The sequence below is a fragment of the Myotis brandtii genome, unplaced genomic scaffold (assembly GCF_000412655.1).
Source record: "Myotis brandtii unplaced genomic scaffold, ASM41265v1 scaffold384, whole genome shotgun sequence".
NCBI lineage: Eukaryota > Metazoa > Chordata > Mammalia > Chiroptera > Vespertilionidae > Myotis > Myotis brandtii.
Genome location: NW_005364745.1, coordinates 3,954,471 through 3,975,660, shown reverse-complemented (window position 1 = coordinate 3,975,660; position 21,190 = coordinate 3,954,471). Strand labels below are relative to the sequence as shown.

At 43.3% G+C, this 21,190-nt stretch overlaps 1 long non-coding RNA gene across 1 annotated transcript in view; it reads right to left on the bottom strand.

Annotated features, from left to right (window-relative positions):
* Nucleotides 1-14,958, bottom strand: part of LOC106727195 — a 49,455-nt gene extending 34,497 nt beyond the window's left edge. Inside the window, exon 1 of the long non-coding RNA XR_001363371.1 lies at nt 14,735-14,958. This is a non-coding gene — a long non-coding RNA (uncharacterized LOC106727195). The remainder of the gene's footprint in view (nt 1-14,734) is intronic.
* Between the last annotated feature and the right edge of the window lie 6,232 nt (nt 14,959-21,190).

Below are 21,190 nucleotides of genomic sequence, written 5' to 3'. Positions count from 1 at the left end.
CCCCCCCCGACCTCCCCCCACCTTGTTCTAACCAACACACCTGCGTGGTTCTAGAGTTTTACAGGTGAATCTAGTGGACAGAAAGCATGAAGAAACACTGCTTAACACTGTGGAATGACCCATCTTTCTATAATGCAAGAGCACTGGACTAGGAGTTAAGAATCTCAGATTGAAACCCCACTCTGGGCCACACATTAGCCATTTGACCTTGACCAAGTCCCTGTTCATTCTCTGGGAGCTTTTTTCACCCACAGTGCAGGAAACAACACACCTCCTATTTCACAAGCTTAGGAGGATCAAATACACATGCCCACTTGGAATGCCACAGGCACTGGGTTAAATGCCTGGTGCACAATCTCCTTGGAAATTCACAACTCCATAAGGTGGAACCTTCATCTGTCTCATTTTATAAATGAAGAAGGAGAGGCCTGATGCTTTAAATAACTTGCACATGAAAATTACTCATATTAAGTTACCTGAATTTCTCTCTCTAGCAATTCACCCTGCATATGAGAGTGCCTATACGGAGCGAGAAATTCAAATATCTTAATATTTTCCTCCATTCAAAAAATTTAGAATAATCCAGGTATGAAAATGAGCACATAACCTCACGTTTTCTAAGGAAAGTTAAGATTAACTTTAAAAAAATAACTGCAAAAAATATGAATCCCTCCTAAAGAAACTGAAAACATGCCCCCCTCATCACATTAACACCAATTAGTCCGGGAGTGCTGATGAACACGTGACGTGGGAGGCTGTGTGCAAAATGCCCTGTTAGGACTGTTTTGATTAGGGGTGGAGGGGAACAGGAACGTTTATGGAAATGTTTGCTCAGTTTGCTAATAAATGTCTAACACTGGAGTGTGTGCCAGCACAGCTCTCTTCACACAATGGCTGTGCGAACAGTTTTTGTTTTTTTTAACTGACTAACGATCAAACTGGCGCTAGGGAAGAGCAATAATCACGAACTGAAGTCTCAATAATACCTTTTCAGGCAAAGGCCTACATGACTGTTTCCAGGTTGGACTGCTGTGATTCATAGCTTCCAAAGACCTCATGCTTCTCCATATCACAATGTAGTTGGACTTAACCAGTCCCTGTGGGGGTAAAGAGAGTTCATTGCTTATAAACCTTAGAAATACAGTCAGCAGCTTGGAGCCGATGAGGAACAAAGACAAGTTGGCACTTAAGCAGAACAGGTGAGAAAGAGCTGGCTGCAGGCCTGCCGTCCATGTGCAGAAGAGCCGTATAAATTGATATTTGCAACAGAGCATTGCAAAGCATACAATACGATTATTCAGCCATTTAACCGAGTGCAAGGCTTTTAAAGTCAACTGCTTCCATAGGCTGGGCAGCATAACAATTCTTTTGATCAATGCGAAGTTAAAATGAGCCAATAAAAAGCAGAAATTTTAATGCTGGCAAAAGTCATTGTTTCTAAAGCTCGTTTTCTCCAAAAGAGGTTTAGGTGAGATTTCTGTAGCTTAGCAGAAAGGTCAAATTGATAGGATTACCTGAGCCTCATTCTACATGATTGTGAAAGAAAATCTAAAAAGCCTTCCAGTGTGAGGAAAGGCCTCGGTTGAGAAGGGGCATGTACGCCTGAGCAGGCCGAAGGCCCCCAATGTGAAGTGCACAGGGACCAACAGGAGCAGTTGTCCAAAGGCCAGCTGGGCGGTTGGCTGCTGCGGCAGGAAGGGTTACTGTGTGGAAAGCAAGTACCCATGGCTGCAGAGGTCTTGGGGAAAGCTGACTCTAGAACATTTGAATCTGAGGAAAGTTAATGAATGGAGTGGGTATTAAAATCAATGATTTTTTTTGTTTTACTTGACCCTGAAACCTGAAGTAACTCAAGAGAAATACCGAAAAGAAGCTGGTAGGAAGAATTGAAAAGCCTTTACTAGGTACCCCATTAGCCTCAGTAAAACAAAAGTCAAAGGAAGGACTAAGAACAATGAACGCCTCCGTGTTCTGGGTGCATGTCTGTGCCAGGCATAGTGAGAAGTTCTCTATGTGTGTTCACTCATGTAATTAATGGCTGGCAGGGCCATGCTCCCTCTGAAGGCTCTAGGCCAGCCGTGAATAAAACTAAAAAAAAAAAAAACCCGTACCCTTTTATGTAATGATGTTTATTTTGAATTTATATTAGTTCACACAAACACTCCATCCATGCTTTTGTTCCGGCCCTCCGGTCCAGTTTAAGAACCCATTGTGGCCCTCGAGTCAAAAAGTTTGCCCACCCCTGCTCTAGAACATCTGAATCTGAGGAAAGTTAATGAATGGAGGGGGTATTAAAATCAATGATTTTTTTGTTTTACTTGACCCTGAAACCTGAAGAAACTCAAGAGAAATATCAAAAAGAAGCTGGTAGGAAGAATTGAAAAGCCTTTACTGAGCACCCCATTAGCCTCAGTAAAACAAAAATCAAAGGAAGGACTAAGAACAATGAACGCCTCCGTGTTCTGGGTGCATGTCTGTGCCAGGCATAGTGAGAAGTTCTCTACGTGTGTTCACTCATTTAATTTAACCCTCAGCAACATTCGTAACCCCATTTTACAGAGGCACATGTTTAGGCTCAGAGAGGTTAAGTACCTACATTGCCAAGATCACAAGGCTTGTCTGGGAGGAGCTAAGATATGAACACAGGTCAGTCTGACTCCAACATGTCATTTAATGATCCCTGAGAGGACGTTTCAACATGTTATGTTATATATATAACAAGAAAAAGAAAAAAATATTTATATAAAACATTTTTAAAGACCATATAGTCTAAAAAATTCCTAATACGATTCAAATGGCCTCCTAACTGCATGAAACAGAAATGCAGGCAATTACACAGGAATAAAATTCAATCTGAGATGACGTGGGATTCTATTCTGTAACAAAGACTGCTCAATTAAAATCTCTCACAGAGATAAGAACTGCACCCTAGAGTTTGTGCTACTGTTGGGCAGTTCTGATTACTACTAAGTGCCCAATACTGAGTTGAAGTCCTCTTCCCTTTACCATTCATGGGTCCCTTTCTATCCCGTCACACAAAGAAATTCCCTGAACCCTGTCTCCACATTAAAATCTCAGAGGGAAGGCGTGGGAGTGTGGGTAGGAAGTGACCAACCAAAGACCTTGTATGCATCTATGCATAACCCACAGACACAGACAATAGGGTGGTGAAGGCCTGGGGCAGGGGTAGGCTAGAAGGGATCAATGGTAGAAAAAAGGGAACATATGTAATACTTTCAACAATAAATATTTAATTTAAAAAAAACAGCTAGGTTCTAGTTGAATAAAAGTTTTCAGCTTGAGAGGGGATGTACTTTCCCATAGGATCAATTTATAAAATGATTCTTAGAGTTTCAACATAGCTACAAAAAAGCAATAGCACAGTGTGGTTAAAACACAGCATGCTTAGAAAATGTTAAACACTAAAATAGATAAATAATATATTAGAGCTTACAGAATCCATAGAAGAATATTGAAAAAGGAACAACATAGGATTTGCCAATAAATTACAATATCTACACTGGGGGGAAAAAGTGAAATAAGAACTATAAAAACGCATCATGAATGCTGGTGCAGCTAGAGTCACCTGGTAAGCTTTTAGAAGTACAGACTCCTGCATCCCACCCCAGACAAAACCAGAACCTGGGGGTGAGGGTAGGGCCCAGCATCAATGGTTTACAAAGCTGCCAGGTAACTCTAAATGGCAGCCACAGCTGAGAACACAGCTAAAGGGAAGGGGAAGGGCTGTGGCATGTCTAAGTGGGATTTCCAGGTGTCTTCAAGGACTTCAGCAAATGATGCCACTCGTCTTAAAAATTTTGGTCTAGTTTTACTGAAAAATAACTTGCTTTCAGGTTTGTTTATTTGTTTTGACCAAGCAATTATCACACATCAACTCTTACTCAAAATTAAGGTAATGGGGGGTGGTTATAAATGGACTGAAGACCCTCTCTAATTTCAGTCTGAGTACAGCATAGTATTGTTTATTTGTTTTGACCAAGCAATTATCACACATCACCTCTTACTTAAAATCAAGGTAATTGGGGGGGGGGGCGTTATAAATGGACTGAAGACCCTCTCTAATTTCAGCCTGAGTACAGCATAGTCTCTACAACCACCAAGGCTACAGGTCCCACTTACTCAGCCTTTCTCTTAACTTAGTTCTGCAGGCTCCCGTCTCTCTCAGGGGTTCTGTCTCTGACTTTTTCTGAGCTTCTCTCTCTCCACTGGCTTCATGTTCTCCCGTCCTGCCAACCCCAGGAGAGGTAAGATGCTCCCCTCACCCCCTCTATTGTCCAGGCTCGTGGGGAAGGCCAAGTCCATGGGGCTGGCGGGTAGCCAGTGAACTAGCCAAGGGCAGAGATTGAAATCCAGAGAACAGGAAAGCATCCTCAGCCAGCATCAGTGAGAACAGAGTGGGGGTCTCCAGAAATACAGGGAATTTGCCTGGTTGACGAAGACACTGAATATACATCGATCAGCTGCCTCCTGCACACCCTCTACTGGGGATGTGCCTGCAACCAAGGTACATGCCCTTGACCAGAATCGAACCCGGGACCCTTCAGTCCACAGGCCGACACTCTATCCACTGAGCAAAATCGGTTAGGGCTATAATCCCAATATTTTTAAATGTCAAAAGAATAGGTGGGAAGGAGATGGCAGAGGAGCCAATTAGATCTTCCTTCCTTCTATCCCTCCCTCATACTATGATACTTGTAGATAATAAAAAATTGCATGTTATGCTGGCCTGCATGGTTCAGTGGTTGATTGTTGACCTATGAACCAGAAGGTCACAGTTCGATTCCCAGGCAGGGCACATGCCCGGGTTGCGGCTTGACCCCCAGTGTGGGGCATGCAGGAGGCAGCCTATCAATGATTCTCTCTCATCATTGATGTTTCTATCTCTCTCTCCTTCTCCTTTCCTCTCTGAAATCAATAAAAATATATACTTTCTAAAAAACAGATTTTAAGGCAATCAAAAAGATCTATATATAGACCAGGTGTTAAATGATAAAAGAAATCATCATTAATTTTGTCAGATAGATGGCACTGTAATTATTTTTAAAATCCTTATCAATTGGACACACATAATGAACTATTTACAGATGCAAGTATATGATGTTTGAGAATTTGCTTTAAAATACTCTTGCCAAAATAAAAGGGAAGCAGGGGAGATGGGTGAAGTGAGATTGACACATTGTTGATAAAACTGTTGAAGTTCAGTAATAGATGCATGGAGCCCATTACACTATTTTCACTACTTTTATGGATGTGTGAAATTTCCCTAATGAGAAAATTAGCTTTAAAATGTGCTTTAAATCATAGCATTCATGGGGAAATAATAAAATAGAAACTCTATGTGGGAAACGTTAGAAACTGCTCTCTGATCATTTGGCACAGAGAATGTGTGAATCGGGAGATTAAAGAAAAGAGAGACCAGCAGTGTGAAATGGAGGAAGATTTCACTGAGGAGGTCAAGCTGCAAGCAGAACTTGAGAAATCATAATTTAAAATTATTTAAAATAAGATAAGTAGTATTTTGATTAAGAGAGAGATTTTATTTCATTTTTTATAAACTTGCATTTTTCTTTGCTGTAATAGAGCCATCTCTATTACAAAAAGTGAATAAATAAAAGTCTCTCTATAAATCCAAATTGATGATCGAGAGAGCTTTCCTTGAATGGAGATAGGAATAACACCAACTCCCAGGTTATGGTGTCGGAGACCAAAATTAGTTAATTTTTATGGAAAAATAATAATAAATGTATCAATATTAATAATGATGATGGTGGTGATGCAAAAACTAGCAGCAACTGCTTACCACTTACCAGCCACTATGCAGAGCACTTTCCATATGTTCTCCGCGAAGCCCCAAGCAATTCCATGAAGTGTGGGCTATGGTCAGCACCCAACTCCCACCCCTTTCATACTCGAAGAAACTGAGCCCAGAGAGGCACACAGAGCTGCCCGCGGTTACTTGCTGGTAAAAGTGAGAGCTAGGACTCTCAGGCAGGCCTTTGTAAATCCAAACACAAGCCCTGAAACCCCTTGTTACTCTATTCCCTTATGACATTGTAAATTTCTCTCCATGTAAGAACCAGAGAAATGTGGGGCTGTGAGTCCTGGCATTAGTGGTTCCCTGTTGTTTCCTGGAGTGTTTGGGGAATGATCCAGTAAAGAACTGTAGAGAAGCCCTCCAGGAAAGCGTTACAAACAAGTACATGACGAAAGAACACAAGTACCGCACCTCAGCCAAATGCCCATCTCAGGGAGGAAAGAGAAAAGGGCCGGCACATCCAGAGGGGATGACATACCAAAAGGACCAGCAAAGGAAAGCGGTCACACCCTCCCCTTGGAATCCATTTCTACCCTAGAGGCAGCCCATCTATTCTAGGTTTCCAGAGTTTTCTATGCTCTCCTCCATGAACCACTGTTCTAGGGCAGCAAGCTCCTAGCTAGGACGGTACACTTGACTGGATTCCCCTGTTAAGATGAAATAGGACAGCTGGTTAACCTCCCTTGATATTTACCTTTCAAGCTTTAACACATTCCCACCAACCAGCAGCAATCGAAACAATCTCCATCGTTCCTATGAGCCGGGAAGGCATGTGAAGTGGAGAGCCCCGGAACTCCCCTGGCCCCGCCATGTGCACAGCCCTCGTGCTGTGGGGTTAGGGATGGCACACTTGAATGAAAAGCACCAGCTGGGCCCTAACCAGTTTGGCTCAGTGGATAGAGCGTCGGCCTGTGGACTGAAGAGTCCCAGGTTCGATTCCGGTCAAGGGCATGTACCTTGGTTGCGGGCACATCCCCAGTAGGGGGTGTGCAGGAGGCAGCTGATCGATGTTCCTCTCTCATCAATGTTTCTAACTCTCTATCCCTCTCCCTTCCTCTCTGTAAAAAATCAATAAAATATATTTTTAAATAACGAAACAAACAAAAGCACCAGCTGGGAGCTGGAGGACCCGGGCTCATATTCCCCGCTTCTGCTATGAACCTGCTCTGCTATCTTTGCAAACCATTTCATCTCTCTGAGCTTCAGATTCCTTTTCTGCAATGAGCTGGGCTATAATAAAGAATTTTACGACTTATTTCTAGCTGCAGAATCCTTTCATCAAAAGGTAACATGTAACAGACAGAAAGTACAACTACTCTGGGGGGTGGGGGCGGGGGTCAAGGGTACCCCTTCCCATGTCCCATTATCACATATCATGTGGAGGTGCGACTCAGCTTCGACGTTCTGTGATTATACGTAAACTCCCCGCAACCCGAGGAGGAGGCAGGGTCCCCTTGGGCAGCTGTACCGGGGGTCCTCGGGCCCAGATGGCTGCTCTCCTTTATCAGTGAGCCTCTTCCGAAAGCAAATAAGCAAAGAAAGAAATCCCACAGAAAGAGAGTTGGACGTGAGGACTCAGGCGGCCAACGGAATACTCTGCTGCATCCAGGCAAACCAAAACACACTCCCAGGAAGAGATAAGGTTTATGAGAAGGAAACCAACACAATCACTTACAAGAATTTCAACATGAAACCGCTCAGGCCAGGCAGCCAGGCCACCAGGAGGCTGCAAAATATCCGAGGCTGGCCCTCAAAGGAAAGACCTCACAGGGGCCCTGCCTTGACTTTCCTCCTTTGTTTCTCACTGCCCCGGGGTCAGCCCCTTCCAGGTTCACACGTGGGAAGTGGCCGCGCACTGGACACAGCACGTTTCTCCTGGCCGCGAGTCCCGCAGGAGGCCAGCACTTTGGAGAAGGGGATTCTAGGGGGAGTGACTGCACATGAGCAAACCTGGAGTTTTACATTCATCAAAAAAAAAAGTAGCCAACTCAGCAGGGTCACCAGATGAAAAACACAAAACGCTGTTTTGAAATTTCAGATAAGCAACAAATTTCAGATAAGCAACGAAGAGTTTTTTTATTTAAAGTACTGCATACTTTTGAAAAAGTACTTGTTATTTATCTGAAATTCAAATTAAACTGAACATCCTGTATTTGTATTTGCTAAATCTGGCAACCCTAACCCTCACGATGCAAACATATTCCAGACATACTCCAATATCCAAATGACTGTCTTAAACTCTTCCTTGGGAATGGCCTTTACAAGACGAGGAATGTTTCCCCCGCCAGCCTCTGTGGAGTTGAAGCTTCAGCCTCAGAGACTGGATTAAAGTTCTGAAAACTGACAAATACTATTCATAAAGTCTGATGAATGAGAACAATCAAGCAAGGAGACTCCACTGGGGCCAAAACATGAGGTGTTGTTCTGTGTCAAGGAGCTAGTTGCCTTGGCACTCATCGTCCTTCCTCACTCCCACTGCCTACAGGGTAACTTCTCCGTGTTGTCATACTGTGTACACTGGATCAGCCCAGTCTACCTCTCCAGCCTGTTGTCACCCTAGTCGAGGGCCCCACAAGGCTACTTGTTGATAAATCCTTTCACACTACTCTTCATCTTGTCACCTCTACCCAGATAGCCCTTTCTGGCCCTCCCTAAGTGATTGACAATTGCATGTCTTTCAAGACTCAGCTCAAATGTTACTTTTCCAAAAGCCACCTTAAATCCTTTCTGAGATATAAGAGAGGATGAATGAATGGTGGATGGATAGATGAACTAATAAAACTTTCCTATAAAATTTTCTTACCCCTATTCTCACCCCCCAAGCAGCGGTTAAGAACAGGGGCTTTGGAGTTAGGCAGAGCCAAAGTCAAATTCCAGTTCTATCATTGAGTGGATACATGATTTTAGGCAAGACATTTAACATCAAAGAACTGCAATGCCCTTATTTGTAAAACTGGGATAATCTAGCGCATCCCGCAAAGGTTTGTGGGGATAATGAAATAAGATAAAGGGCAAAAAGCACTTAGCGTGGTGCCTAACTCGGAGTAAACATTTAATAAGTGGTAGCTATTATGTCTTACTACTATTACTCCTCTCTTCATGTCCTCCCAGTAACCCCATATCACAGAACTCAAACCAAATAGATATATCTTGAGAGCTGAGAAAATTGGAAGTTCTAAAAGGCCATGCTTTAAGATATACAGAAAAGCTAAAGCTAGAAGTACTAGTAGGCCTCTAGATTGCTGGTCCAATGTAACTTCAAATTCAAGAGTAAATCGAGACAACACAAGGTACTAATATGAGTGGGAAGAGAAAGGGGGAGCGATAAAAGAATTACTAGACTCGTTTGGAGAAAACATGAAGCTAGAGATCAACACAGGGGAAGGCTTCGTGGTGAAAGGGGACTTATTTGAGTCTGTCCTGATGTTCAGCCTCATTCATCTATTCTGGTAGCATCTGCCCCTCTCTGTTCAGTATGCTTCAGGCTATGTGACAGGAAGAATCACTGCACGCAGTGGACTTCAGGCATAAATACTGTTTCTTCAGCTTGCCTTCTCCTCTGGTCCTTCTAATTCTGCTTCTTCATCTCTCCTCTCAGTTCCTTTCCAATGAGCTCCCAGAACACTGTTCAATCCCCCAGGGGTAAATGCTGAGCCAAGTGTCTTTACTTTCCTAATGGCAGAAGCCTTGAGACCAAAAGAAGTAGCACAAAGCCCCGGGCATTCTTTGGGATACCGTGAGTGTTTGATGATTAAAATAAAAGTCCATTGTGCCTTATTCTTCCCCCCAGATCTTATCAACATCGAAAATAACGCCCTTCACGCAATGGCAAAGAAAAGCACAATGCGGTCTTTAAACTATCAGTCAGTGTTTGTGCGAGAGCAGTTTGGCACCACGTAAGCAAGCAGGGGTTTTAGTAAGTGGGGGAAAGTTGTCATTTCACACAATGGGTTTGAGCTGGGTGGCTGCTGTCAGTACTGTCTTGAGGTAGAGCCACCCAGTAAGGAGATCTAAACTGCTCCTGTTTTATTGGCTTCAACGGCCTGTTTAGCTGCACGTAGCTAAGTGACTCAGTAGTTCACTGATGTATGCAATTCATCTACAATGCACGCGCTTTTGGGGCTATTGGGCAAGGGCGATGAGTGATCCAGTTATGCAGCAGATCTGCCAGAGCTTGTGACCTGCATCTTGAGGATCTGAATAGATCATTGATATTTGATTATTCTCTGGCCTACTTAGTCTCTAATTGTTTCATCCCTTGTTGCTTGCCCAACAGCAACAAAACTCCCAGGGAGAGACTATCATAGTGCTAGACCCTAGCAGGTAATAACTACATACCTTTCTCAGAGCAGTTATCATTTCATGAGCACCTACCACCTGCTAGACATTGGATTCTTACAGCGACTCTATGAGATTATATAAGAACTAGAGGCCTGGTGCACAGATTGTGCACCGGCGGGGCCCCTTGGCCTGGCCTGCGGGGATCGGGCCAAAACCGGCTCCCCAACATCCCCTGAGGGGTCCCGGATTGCGGAGGGCACAGGCAAGGCCGAGGGACCCCACCAGTGCATGATCAGGGCCAGGGAGTGACTGCGGGAGGGCTCCAGGGCATGTCCAGCCTGTCTTGCCCAGTCCCGATTGGCCAGATCCCAGCAGCAAGCCAACCTACTGGTCAGAGCATCTGCCTCCTGGTGGTTAGTGCGCATCATAGTTACGGGTAAATGGTCATTTAGGCTTTTATATATATAGATAATTAAAATCCTCACTTTACAAACCAAAGACTACCAAAGTTCACAGAGACAGAACTATGATTCGATCTCATGTCTAACTAAAAATTCCATGGACTTCCCAGTAAACCACACTTCTCATGGTATTTTCATGATAATAAAACTTTTGTAGCTTTATCTACATAACTCTCAAACTTTAGTCATTCCTTTCTGTTATTACATTAAAACTTTTCAAACTACTCTTTAGCATTATTTGTCTTAACAATTCTTTTAGAAAAGCAGGAGATGGAATTGTCTCAGTGACCAGTGGCTGGATATTTATTTGTCCTGCCAGATCCACTTTCTCCATTTTCCACTGAACTTGGTCCCCTAAAAAGCAGCCTTTACGGACTACAGCATTTAGTTGCCTGCCCTCTGGCTTTCAGTTGGGTTTACCCAATGGGGGGCACTTGATGGAGGCCAAGAGAGGAAAAATAATGCTGAGATAATAGTATTATTCTTGTTCTTATAATTCTGGCCCTGCTGGACACTGGAGAGGTTCCAAAGATTGATTGGGTTTGTCTATAATATGCGCAGGTCCTATCCTCTGGTTCTCTTCTAGAACTACCACTGTTCTCTTTGGGGTGGAACTTTTTCCTTCACTTGCCCAGTTCTAGGGGTACCAACTTCTCTCCAGTTTTGCCAGCCCCAGGGTGTTTCACTATCCCTTGTTAGTTTTCTTTACACCTGTGTAAATAGTTCCTAAATGAAACTTTCCTCCATTGCTCCATTTGAGGATCTTGTGTCTTTTCTGCGAGGATTTGGACTGATACAACCTGAGGTCTAAAATCTCCTTTTTGCTTTGGATCACCGAAAAAATATAAGATGCCTTTTTTATGTATACATTTATACATTCATTCCACAAATATATTGGGCACTCTGTGTGCCAGGCACTGGGTTTACAATGCTGACAAATGCAGCCACTGCTCTCCTACAGCATAGAATATAGTATGGTAGAGAGATTAAGCAGATAATCACACAAACTAGTGGAAAATCAATTGTGCCATGTACCAAGGTCCCATGGGGGCTAATGATAGGAGTCAATCAAGTCAGGAAAAAACAGAAAAGGCTTGCATGAAAAAGGAAAACATGAGCAGATATCTAAAAGAGACATAGAGCATCAACCTATGAACCAGGAGGTCATGGTTCAATTCCCAGTCAGGGCATATACTCGGGTTGTGGGCTCCATCCCCAGTATGGGGCATGCAGGAGGCAGCCAATCAATGATTCTCTCTCATCATTGATGGTTCTCCCTCTCTCCCCCTTTTTAAAAAGAAAAATAAAATGAAAGAGACATAGGCATTTATTGGGCATAGAAGGAAAGAAAGGTCATTCCAGGCAGAAGCTAATGGTTGATAAAGGTCGGGGCAGTGGAACAGAGAAAGCAAGAGGGTGCTTGAAAAGAAAGATGAAGCTAACCAGGCTCTGCAGACCATATGGAAACTGGTCTTTATCCTCTTTACAGTGTGGGGATTGGATCAGAAGACCAGAGCGGATTGAACATAGACCAGGTGGGAGTCTATTATTGCAGTAGACAAGGTGAGAAGTGGAAGAGAACTTGATAAACTTGCCCTTCCCTGGGAGATGACAGTGCTTAGTTCTTTATACACATTAATACAACTGTCAGGATAATGACTTCTCAGCCAACGGAGAAAATGCTGCCTTCTCGTTGTGGGAGGGGGTCAAGAAACACTGGGCTCGGTTTCAGACAGAGGATGAAACTCAGTAATGCAGTTATATACACAGGCTCTGGATGTAAAAACTGTCCCCATGTTGACTTCCTGCCTTTCCCTCTAACAATTCTCACATCTGAGAATTTCCATTGGAGGGGCACTCTAGAGAGACCTGAGTTTCCATCTTGGCTCCTTCACTTACTGCGTTAACTATGCAATTAACTCATTTCTGTGAAATGAGAATAATTCATTGGCTATAGAGTTGTTGTAGGACTAAATTAGGTAATGTATATCGTTAACTAATTCAAGTAACAGAAAACTGATTTAAAAGGACTTAAACAAATAAAATTTATTATCTAATATATTGGGAACTCTTAGGTATGACATATTTCAAGGTTGATTCAGTAGCTTAATTAATTTCTTTCTAACTTTCTTCTCCATCACCCTTGATGTGTTGACTGTATCTTGAGCTGGCTTCCCTCATGAGCACAAGTTAGGAGTATCACACTTAATGAGAGAAATATATTTTTCACTATTGTGTGAGAAACCTTTACTAAACAGCAATAGACTTATATCTCGTTAACTAGAACTAGAATATAAGATACACTAGGGCAGGAATTTTTATCTGTTTTTGCTTACTGATATATCCCAAAATAGTGGGTTAGGGCTAATAACTATCTGATGTTTAATCGATCTCATGCCTAACTCTAATCCAACTCTAGTAAGCAAAGTGAAACTACCATGTATTGGCATTTTTCTGTAAAAGTAAAATAATAATGATTTTAGGCTTTGTAGCCCTTACAATCTCTGTAGTATAGTCTTCTTTTTTCTTTTTTGTAAAATATATTTTTATTGATTTTTTCTAGAGAGGAAGGGAGAGGGATAGAGAGTTAGAAACATCGATGAGAGAGAAACATCGATCAGCTGCCTCCTGCACACCCCCCACTGGGGATGTGCCTGCAACCAAGGTACATGCCCTTGACTGGAATCGAACCTGGGACCCCCCAGTCCGCAGGCTGGCGCTCTATCCACTGAGTCAAACCAGTTAGGGCTAGTCTTCTTTTTTCAATCCTATAAACATGTAAAAAATATTCTTAGCTCAAAGAACAGACCTGGGACTAGCTGGCCTGCAGGCAATAGTTTGCCTACCCCTGGCTTAGACTAATCATGTGGGGTGATAGACGTATTATGTGGAATATTTTCAAATATTCGAAAAGTCAGTCAAAAATGTAAAATAAATTCCTTTACTATCTCAGAGTCTTAAACTGGCTAATAGGCAACGAGTCTCGCTACAGGAAAACCCTATGCATTGTTTTCTGTACCATAGAATTCTTTTTCACAAAGGCCATTGCTATGACACCTCAAAAAATACTGCCTTTAAGGTTGTGAGCCGACTGGTCCCCTTCACTGTTTTATATGGTCTGATCTTCAATAGCAGCCTGTGGAAGCTGGGAGAATATTAGCATTATTACCCTCAATCACTGGTGATATTAAAAATATTTAACAACCAGTATGACTTGGGACCAACCATAGCCCAGAAATGGAAGAGATCTTAAAACACATTGTATGCGGGAAACGTATGTATGTTTTACGTTGACTGGTAGTAAGTAGAGCGCAGGACACGTATTGATACGTTTTTTTATAGACTAGCGGTAGAATGTGGGTAACGTATAAATACATAAACTAAAGTTATCGTAATTTTACTGAATGTTGCCATTTGCGCAAAAAATTAGCAAAAATGGCCCTCTCCACGCTCGATAAAAACTACCCGCACACAATGTGTTTAATGCCCCCTGCTGAGCCCTTAGCAAAAATGGCCCGCGCCACGCACCACCTGTTAGCTGCGCAATAAAAACTACCTGCACACAATGTGTTTAATGCCCCTGCTGCGCCTCACATTAACCCCTTTATTGCTGAATCCTGGGGAAGTGGGAGGAAACCCAAAAAGGGGGGGCCATTGGAGTGGCTTCAACAGACAGTACAGAAGGATAGCAACATTTTAATCAGCAGTATGGCTGACCCAGTGTGCGCCAGATGACTATCAGCCCTGCCTACACCTGCCAAACAGGAAAATAAAAAAAATAAAAAAGTAGAAGTGTCTTTTCTAGGACTATAAACCAGTAAATGGCAGAACTTGAACTCAAAGTTAGTCTTCAAGGATCCAAACCTCTCATGTTTTCTCTCTGCCACCCACTTCCTGTGTGTTCTTTTCCACTTCCTATGGACTGCCCTCGTCACTCACTCAGAGCAGGGAAAAGAATGCCGTATGTGGAGACAGAAGACTTACGTTCACGTCCTACTCCTGCTATTTATTAAGTGTGAAACCTTGGGCAATTAGCCTGGTCCTACAAGCCCGAGTTTCTTCCCTGGGGAAATCATGATAATCGTGTCTGCATAGCAGGGCAGCTGAAGAAAAGCCTTGTAAAATATTAAGTGCGACTCAGATGTTAGGCACTCACATTATGCGCAGATTGGCCGTTTTCACCTTAAAAATCTGAATGTTGAAACTAGAGTTCTTTTTCCAGATGAGAACACTCAGACTTCTGAGAGATTAAATTACTTGCCCAAGGTCATGCAGCTAGTGATGATAGAGCCAGAACTGATTTCAAAGCTCTTGACTTCCAACTCTGGGCTCTTCGCTGGGCAACTTCCAAACTCACTTCGCAGGCTGCCTACAAGGATGGAAATGTGAAGGGTCCTCAATCACAGGCACAGCGCTGTTGGCAGGCCCGTGTCATCAGCTCCTTCCAGGTCTGCAGGAAGGGGGCTGCGCTGGCCCAGCGTCCGTCTTCTGTCGTTCAGGGGGCACCTGGCCAATTGCTAGGTCACTCCGGCAGCCCTGGGACTGGAAGTCACTCCAGAGGCTCTGGGACCGGAATAGCAGGAAATGGTGCTAATGACGTTATTTCTGCAATAGACAGAGCAAGCAGAAGACAGCATGGACAGGGACAGTGTTGGCCTACCAGGGGCTGGCTTTCAAGCCCTCACCTGCCATAGGCCAAAGGAGTTAGACTTTCCAGTGTGACAACTGAGAAGGAAGAATTATTCTTCACCTGGGAAGATTCGGCCTCGGTTCCCTCAAAAAGACAACAACCTTCTCTGAAAAGCAACAAAGTCAAATGAGATGGCTACTGCCCTCTCCCAGAACTCTAGGCGGGTTGAGGAAAGCAATGTGGTTTTGTGAACTAAACCTGGCTTTGGAGCCAGGTACATTTTGGATTCAGAGACCACGTCTTCCACCCACTACATCTGGTGGTCATTTGCAGCGCCCCCCAAATTCCTCCCTCTGTTTCCCGGGCACATGATAACAGATACCTTCCTAGCCTGCCTGTGTTTGGGTGGGGCCATGTGCCAATCCTGGCCGGTACATTATGAGAAAAAGGGTTGTGTCATCTCTAGGCCAAGGTTTCATTGCTGATGAGACACTTTCTAGGGATATCTTCTTCTGTGATGGTTGCTGCTCTGTGGCCTGGGTCCTTACATGTGATGAGCACTGAAGTATAAATACTCTATGCACAAAACGAGAGGTTGAATTAACCAAATATTGACTGGCTTTGGGAAGGGCGTGCATTGGCACAGATTGTAATGTAATTGCCAAGAAACCCTGAGCTTCTTCAGTTGGCAAACCCATCCATCATTCAAGGCAACCAACGCACACTTTCCACCTTTTTCTAAGTGGGGGGTGAGATTTGGAGGTGGGGGAGCTTCCGTGCATAAGACACACAGACTGCATGAGTCGCACCATGAGTGGTCCGGGAACAGCCTTTTTTAAAAATTTTTAATACATTTTAATTTATTTCAGAGAGGAAGGGAGAGGAAGAGAAAGATAGAAACATCAACGATGGGAGAGAATCATGGATCGGCTGCCTCCTGCACCCCCCTCCCAACCCCCCCTCCACGGGGGATGAAGCCTGCAACCTGGGCATGTGCTCCCACCCCCTGAGCCACCAGCCTGGCGGAACGGCCTTTTAACATCCCCCGCGTGAAATCATCACAACCCTCTCCCTCAGCAATGGATCCCACTCACCACGTGCGCTTGGCTGGAACCACTTGTGTCCCATCTCGCTGGAAACCTGTCTCGACAGCAACTGTTGCCCAAACCGACTTGCTGTCACTACTCTGGCCGGATCTTTGTGGAGCTGAACCTTTATGACAAGGTCACCACGTTGTGGTTCCTGCGCTGGTTGCAGGAGCCACTTCCCTTCCCTCTGAGCTGCACAGGCTCTCCTGGAGAGAACATTCCCTCTCTGGTTCACCCACTAGACTACATGCCTGGCTAATTCCCCTTCTCCACTTCCCATTGCTCAGGCTGCTCTGTGCCACTGCAAGCAGAGCTGTATTAGCCAAACTGTACATACTTGGCAAGTTCCTTAATAGCGATCATCAGACTTTCTGGATTACTTACTCCCCAAAAGATTGAAAGTTAAGTACCCGTTCACACATTTAAGTTGTCCTCTAAAATGTTCACCATAAATATAATTACAAAGAGTGATCTTGCCAATACTGACAATAACGTTAAAAAACAATGCTGTTGCATTTCTTTATGCATTTGTCCAATGAAATCTAAGTACCACAATGATCTGATACCCATCCACTTGAAAATAGAATCAGGGGTGGGCAAACTTTTTGACTCAAGGGCCACAATGGGTTCTTAAACTGGACCGGAGGGCCGGAACAAAAGCATGGATGGAGTGTTTGTGTGAACTAATATAAATTCAAAGTAAACATCATTACATAAAAGGGTATGGTCTTTTTTTTTTTTTTAGTTTTATTCATTTCAAACGGGCCGGATCCGGCCCGCGGGCCGTAGTTTGCCCACAGCTGAAATAGATAGAGGAACACGTATTTAACGTACACTCTATATTGTTGCTTTTTTGTCATCAAAGAGAATACTCCCATAGAATGTGTCTGAAATGAAATATATCGTTAAGCTTTATGGATCACCCCATGAAACTTTCCTGCAACAAAATAGGTATGTTTTTGAAATATTTATGTTTTTAATTTTTGAAATCCCTAATTCTCTTATGTTTATTATGTGCAATTAAGCACTACTTGAAACTGAAATTAAGATAATATTGTACGCCAACTGTAATTAGAACATAAAAGTATTTTAAACTAAAAATGAAAACATTCTACATAAGCCGCAGAAGTAATATAATTAAACTAAAAGCCATCTTAGAGATGCTCTACCTACTCCTCTGTTTTATATGTGAGAAAAGTAAGACCCCCCAAAAGTCAGAAGGGTGATAAGGCCTAAGGACATCAACCTAGTAAATGAACTTGGGCTAAACATAAGGGTCCTGACTCCCAGTCAATAGCTCAGACCAACACCAAATATTAGCTCACTGCTGAATAGTGTGAGCCAGACTCCAAGTGCTGGAGGCGATCGGTGGAAGGAAACTCCATGGGGCTGAGATAGTGAGAAAAGGCGACAAAGAAGAGGAAGGACTCCAGCCAGGCCTCAGAGATCACAGGTGGTTTCAGGGAGGGACCGGGAGGGCCATTTTGGTATCTTTCCCGTGGACTTGGTGACAAGTTGGGAACAACATGAGAGGAGACAGAGAGGCAGGAAATCATCTGAGATGAGCCAGGGACTGAGTTCATATGGGAAAGAATAAAAATGAGATTTGGGATAGTTTCCAAAATCATTCTGAGGAAGCCCAGATGACCTTCTTTTCTGGGTACTGTCCCCACTTTTGTTCTTCAATCTTCAATTGCAAAATATCCTATGGGCCCAGAGAGGTCCCCTGAGAGCAGCTTTGCTAGAAGTGAAGGCATCCCCAGGGCTCAGACACCCTTGGAGCTGCCCAGCCCCCAAAGGTGCCATGCTTAGGATTCGAATGATGAATTCAAAAAGTTTCCACACACCAAAGTGCCGGGAACAGGAACAGTCATTGTGCCAAAAAAACGAAGCTTTCATCACTTCTTTCCCTTTAGCACTTGATCTTGGTTATTAAAATGGACTTGATTCCTTTTGTCTTGCACAAGCTAAATTTCCCATCTGTATCAAGGGATGAGTCGTCTGGTATCAATGAATGAATTATGTAAATCATAAGACAGTGAATTTGATTTCACGGCTCAAAAAAATTTAATTAATCCAATACAAAATTAAATAAATAAATCTAAAACATGACAGTTTCATCAAAATCTGAAAAAGATCCATGAATAAGATTTCTTCAGGAAAGAGCTGAGGGACGTCAGCCAATAGTTTTAGCTTCTCAGAAAAGCTGTCTGGGAAGAGAGAGAGAAAGAGAGAGAGAGAGAGAGAGAGAGAGGCATATTCTATTCCATTTGTCCATCAGTGATGGAGATGACCCTTCTAATGTGTGTGTGCACACATATGTGTGAGAGGGGGAGGAAAAGAGGGGGGAGGGAGAATTCTGGGATGGAGGACTGGCATTGATTCTGGAAGGAAAACATGTAGAAGAAAATAAGGATCTAGCTTATTTTCAAAATAACAAAAATGTGAAGAGGCAAGTACAGCTCTAATAGAGCACCTCCTACCACTATCACCAAGTGATAACCAGAAGAAATGATACAGTATTACTTTCTCACACTCCCTCCGGCATTTTTTAGGCAAAACAAACCACTGAGATGGTTTTTCCCAGGGCTCAAGCCCTCCAAACAGAGTTGCTGAGTGGTAATTATGTAATTTCTTTTCTCTTCTAACCAAATGTCACTTGCATGAAAACGTTTGGAGAGAGGAGAAAACAGGACACAGAACTGAGGGAGACATCACGGTGCCTGTTCCAGACAGTATTCCACCCCGAGGTCTGAATCCAGGGGAGAGGGGACTGCAGGAAGCAGCCAAAGGAGATGCCTGCTAGGGGACTCCGGGAGGCGTGAAGACCGGCGCGGCGGGGCACTGGTGTTTGGGGACAAGGTGTGGCAGGAGCTGGGAAGCAGCCTTCCCCAGCGGTGTGAAGACCACCAGCACAGCAGGTGAGACCTGGAGGAAGAGCATGAGGAGGCCGCCCCCTGGCTAGGACAGCAGCATCCTCAGAAACAGGACCAGCCCACCGTTTGGGACATTCTTGGGGCATGTCCCCCCGGGAGACTTTTTACTTGTTCAACATCTCAATCCTTGTATATTGAGCAGCTCTCGGTGCCAGCCATTCTATTTTCTGGGGACACCGCCCTGAGCAAGAAGCAAGGCCAGATGACAGCCATAAGAGAAAGAGAACAGCACACAGGAAATGATGCCTCAGCTCATCTGGGACACCCCCGGAGACTTCCAGAAATAAGTGGGTGAAGGGAGGCCGGAGGACTGAGATTTCAGGTTGGAACTATGCAAATGAGGACATAATCCAGTTAAATTTTGGTTAATATTCTCACTGTGACCCCATTGGCATATGTACACTGGTGGATATATGCATGGAGAAGGGGTGGAAGGAAATATACCCAAATGGTAGCAGGGTTATTTGTGGGCAGTAGGATTATGAATTATATTTTTATGTAATTTTATATTTAAAATTTTATATTTAAATTTTATACCTATCTTCCAAATATTCTAGGGTGGAGGTACATTATTATTATTATTATTATCATGAACAAAAAAATTTTTGGTCAGGGAGGAGGTGGTATTACTGTCAGTAATTTAAGTTGCTTCAGACAGTATGATTACCTTGGGAAACTCTGATCCTAGTGTATATTTAGAAGAAAGGTATTTCATGATAAACTTACCAAAACAATGGAGTAAAATGAAATGTTTCTAAATATAGAATTTACCATTTTCACAGCAGCGATCTGCAATTCGATATTTAATTTTATTGAGGCTTTACTCTTTCCAGCAAAGTAAATTTTACTCAAAATGAGAAAGAAGAAGGTAATTACGTACCTCTTTCTGGGAACAATCATACAAATAAGCTCTGTGATTTCCTAGAGGATCAATTCTACATCAATAAGTAGATAATTAATTGAACTCTCCAGACCATTCAGGTGCTCAAATATCACATCTTTGCCCTGGTGTTTCTGTAAAGAGATGAGATTTGGTTTACATGTGTGACTGTTCTATATCCTATTACCATAAATGTGTACTTTCTAGCTCATTCGTAAGGAGTTCCCCTGGACACATATGGATTTCAAAAGTGTAATGTTACCGCTAATGTAACCATGTACCTTAGTGTTTTATATATATTTATATGTATATACAAATTGGTTCTCCTGGAGAACTATAATTCAACCTACTATCTTATACAGTTGAAATTCCTGTTATCAGGAACAAAAAGCAACATTTTATCTCATTCTCCCCTCTTCAGACCCAATTACAATAAAAAAAGAAGATTAATTTTTCTAAAAACAGTGTAAGGAGACCTTATGCCAAGCATGTCTGTGCCTGGGTTAGGGAAATAAATAAGATATAGATATACGGCAAGCCTGGGAAGGCCATGCTTGGTTGAGGCATAAAAACGAGGAATCAGCACAGGGACCCCAGAATGTGGAGAGTCTTAGGAGACTCTGGAAAGAGAAGTGATGGCACTGATGTCCAGTGTTGTCCCCAAATGGGTCACAAATTATTGCTTGATGATGATGTCAGAGGCCACGACACACCTGCATCACCAATCCCAGAAATAAGCCATGAGTGCTGATTTGGGTGAATCACACCTCCACCAGAGTTCATCCAAGACCTTCAGGGAATTGTCAAGCTCTACTGTCCCCCAGGGCATGCTCACCACGCTTCGGAAGCTGGGATGGCTCCAGGAAAAAGAAAGGATGTGCCAGGCATTCCTGTCACGGCAATGTACATACATGGGTATGTATGTCTACTTTGTCCTGGAAGTTCACATCTTGGGGACTGTGTGTGCCCTCCAGACCCGATTGGTTAAGAGGTAACCTTGGAAGTGAGGAAGCTCATCTTACCTAGGTCGGGTTCACTGAGAATCTCTGATGCATCACAGACCTTCCCTTGAGTCCAT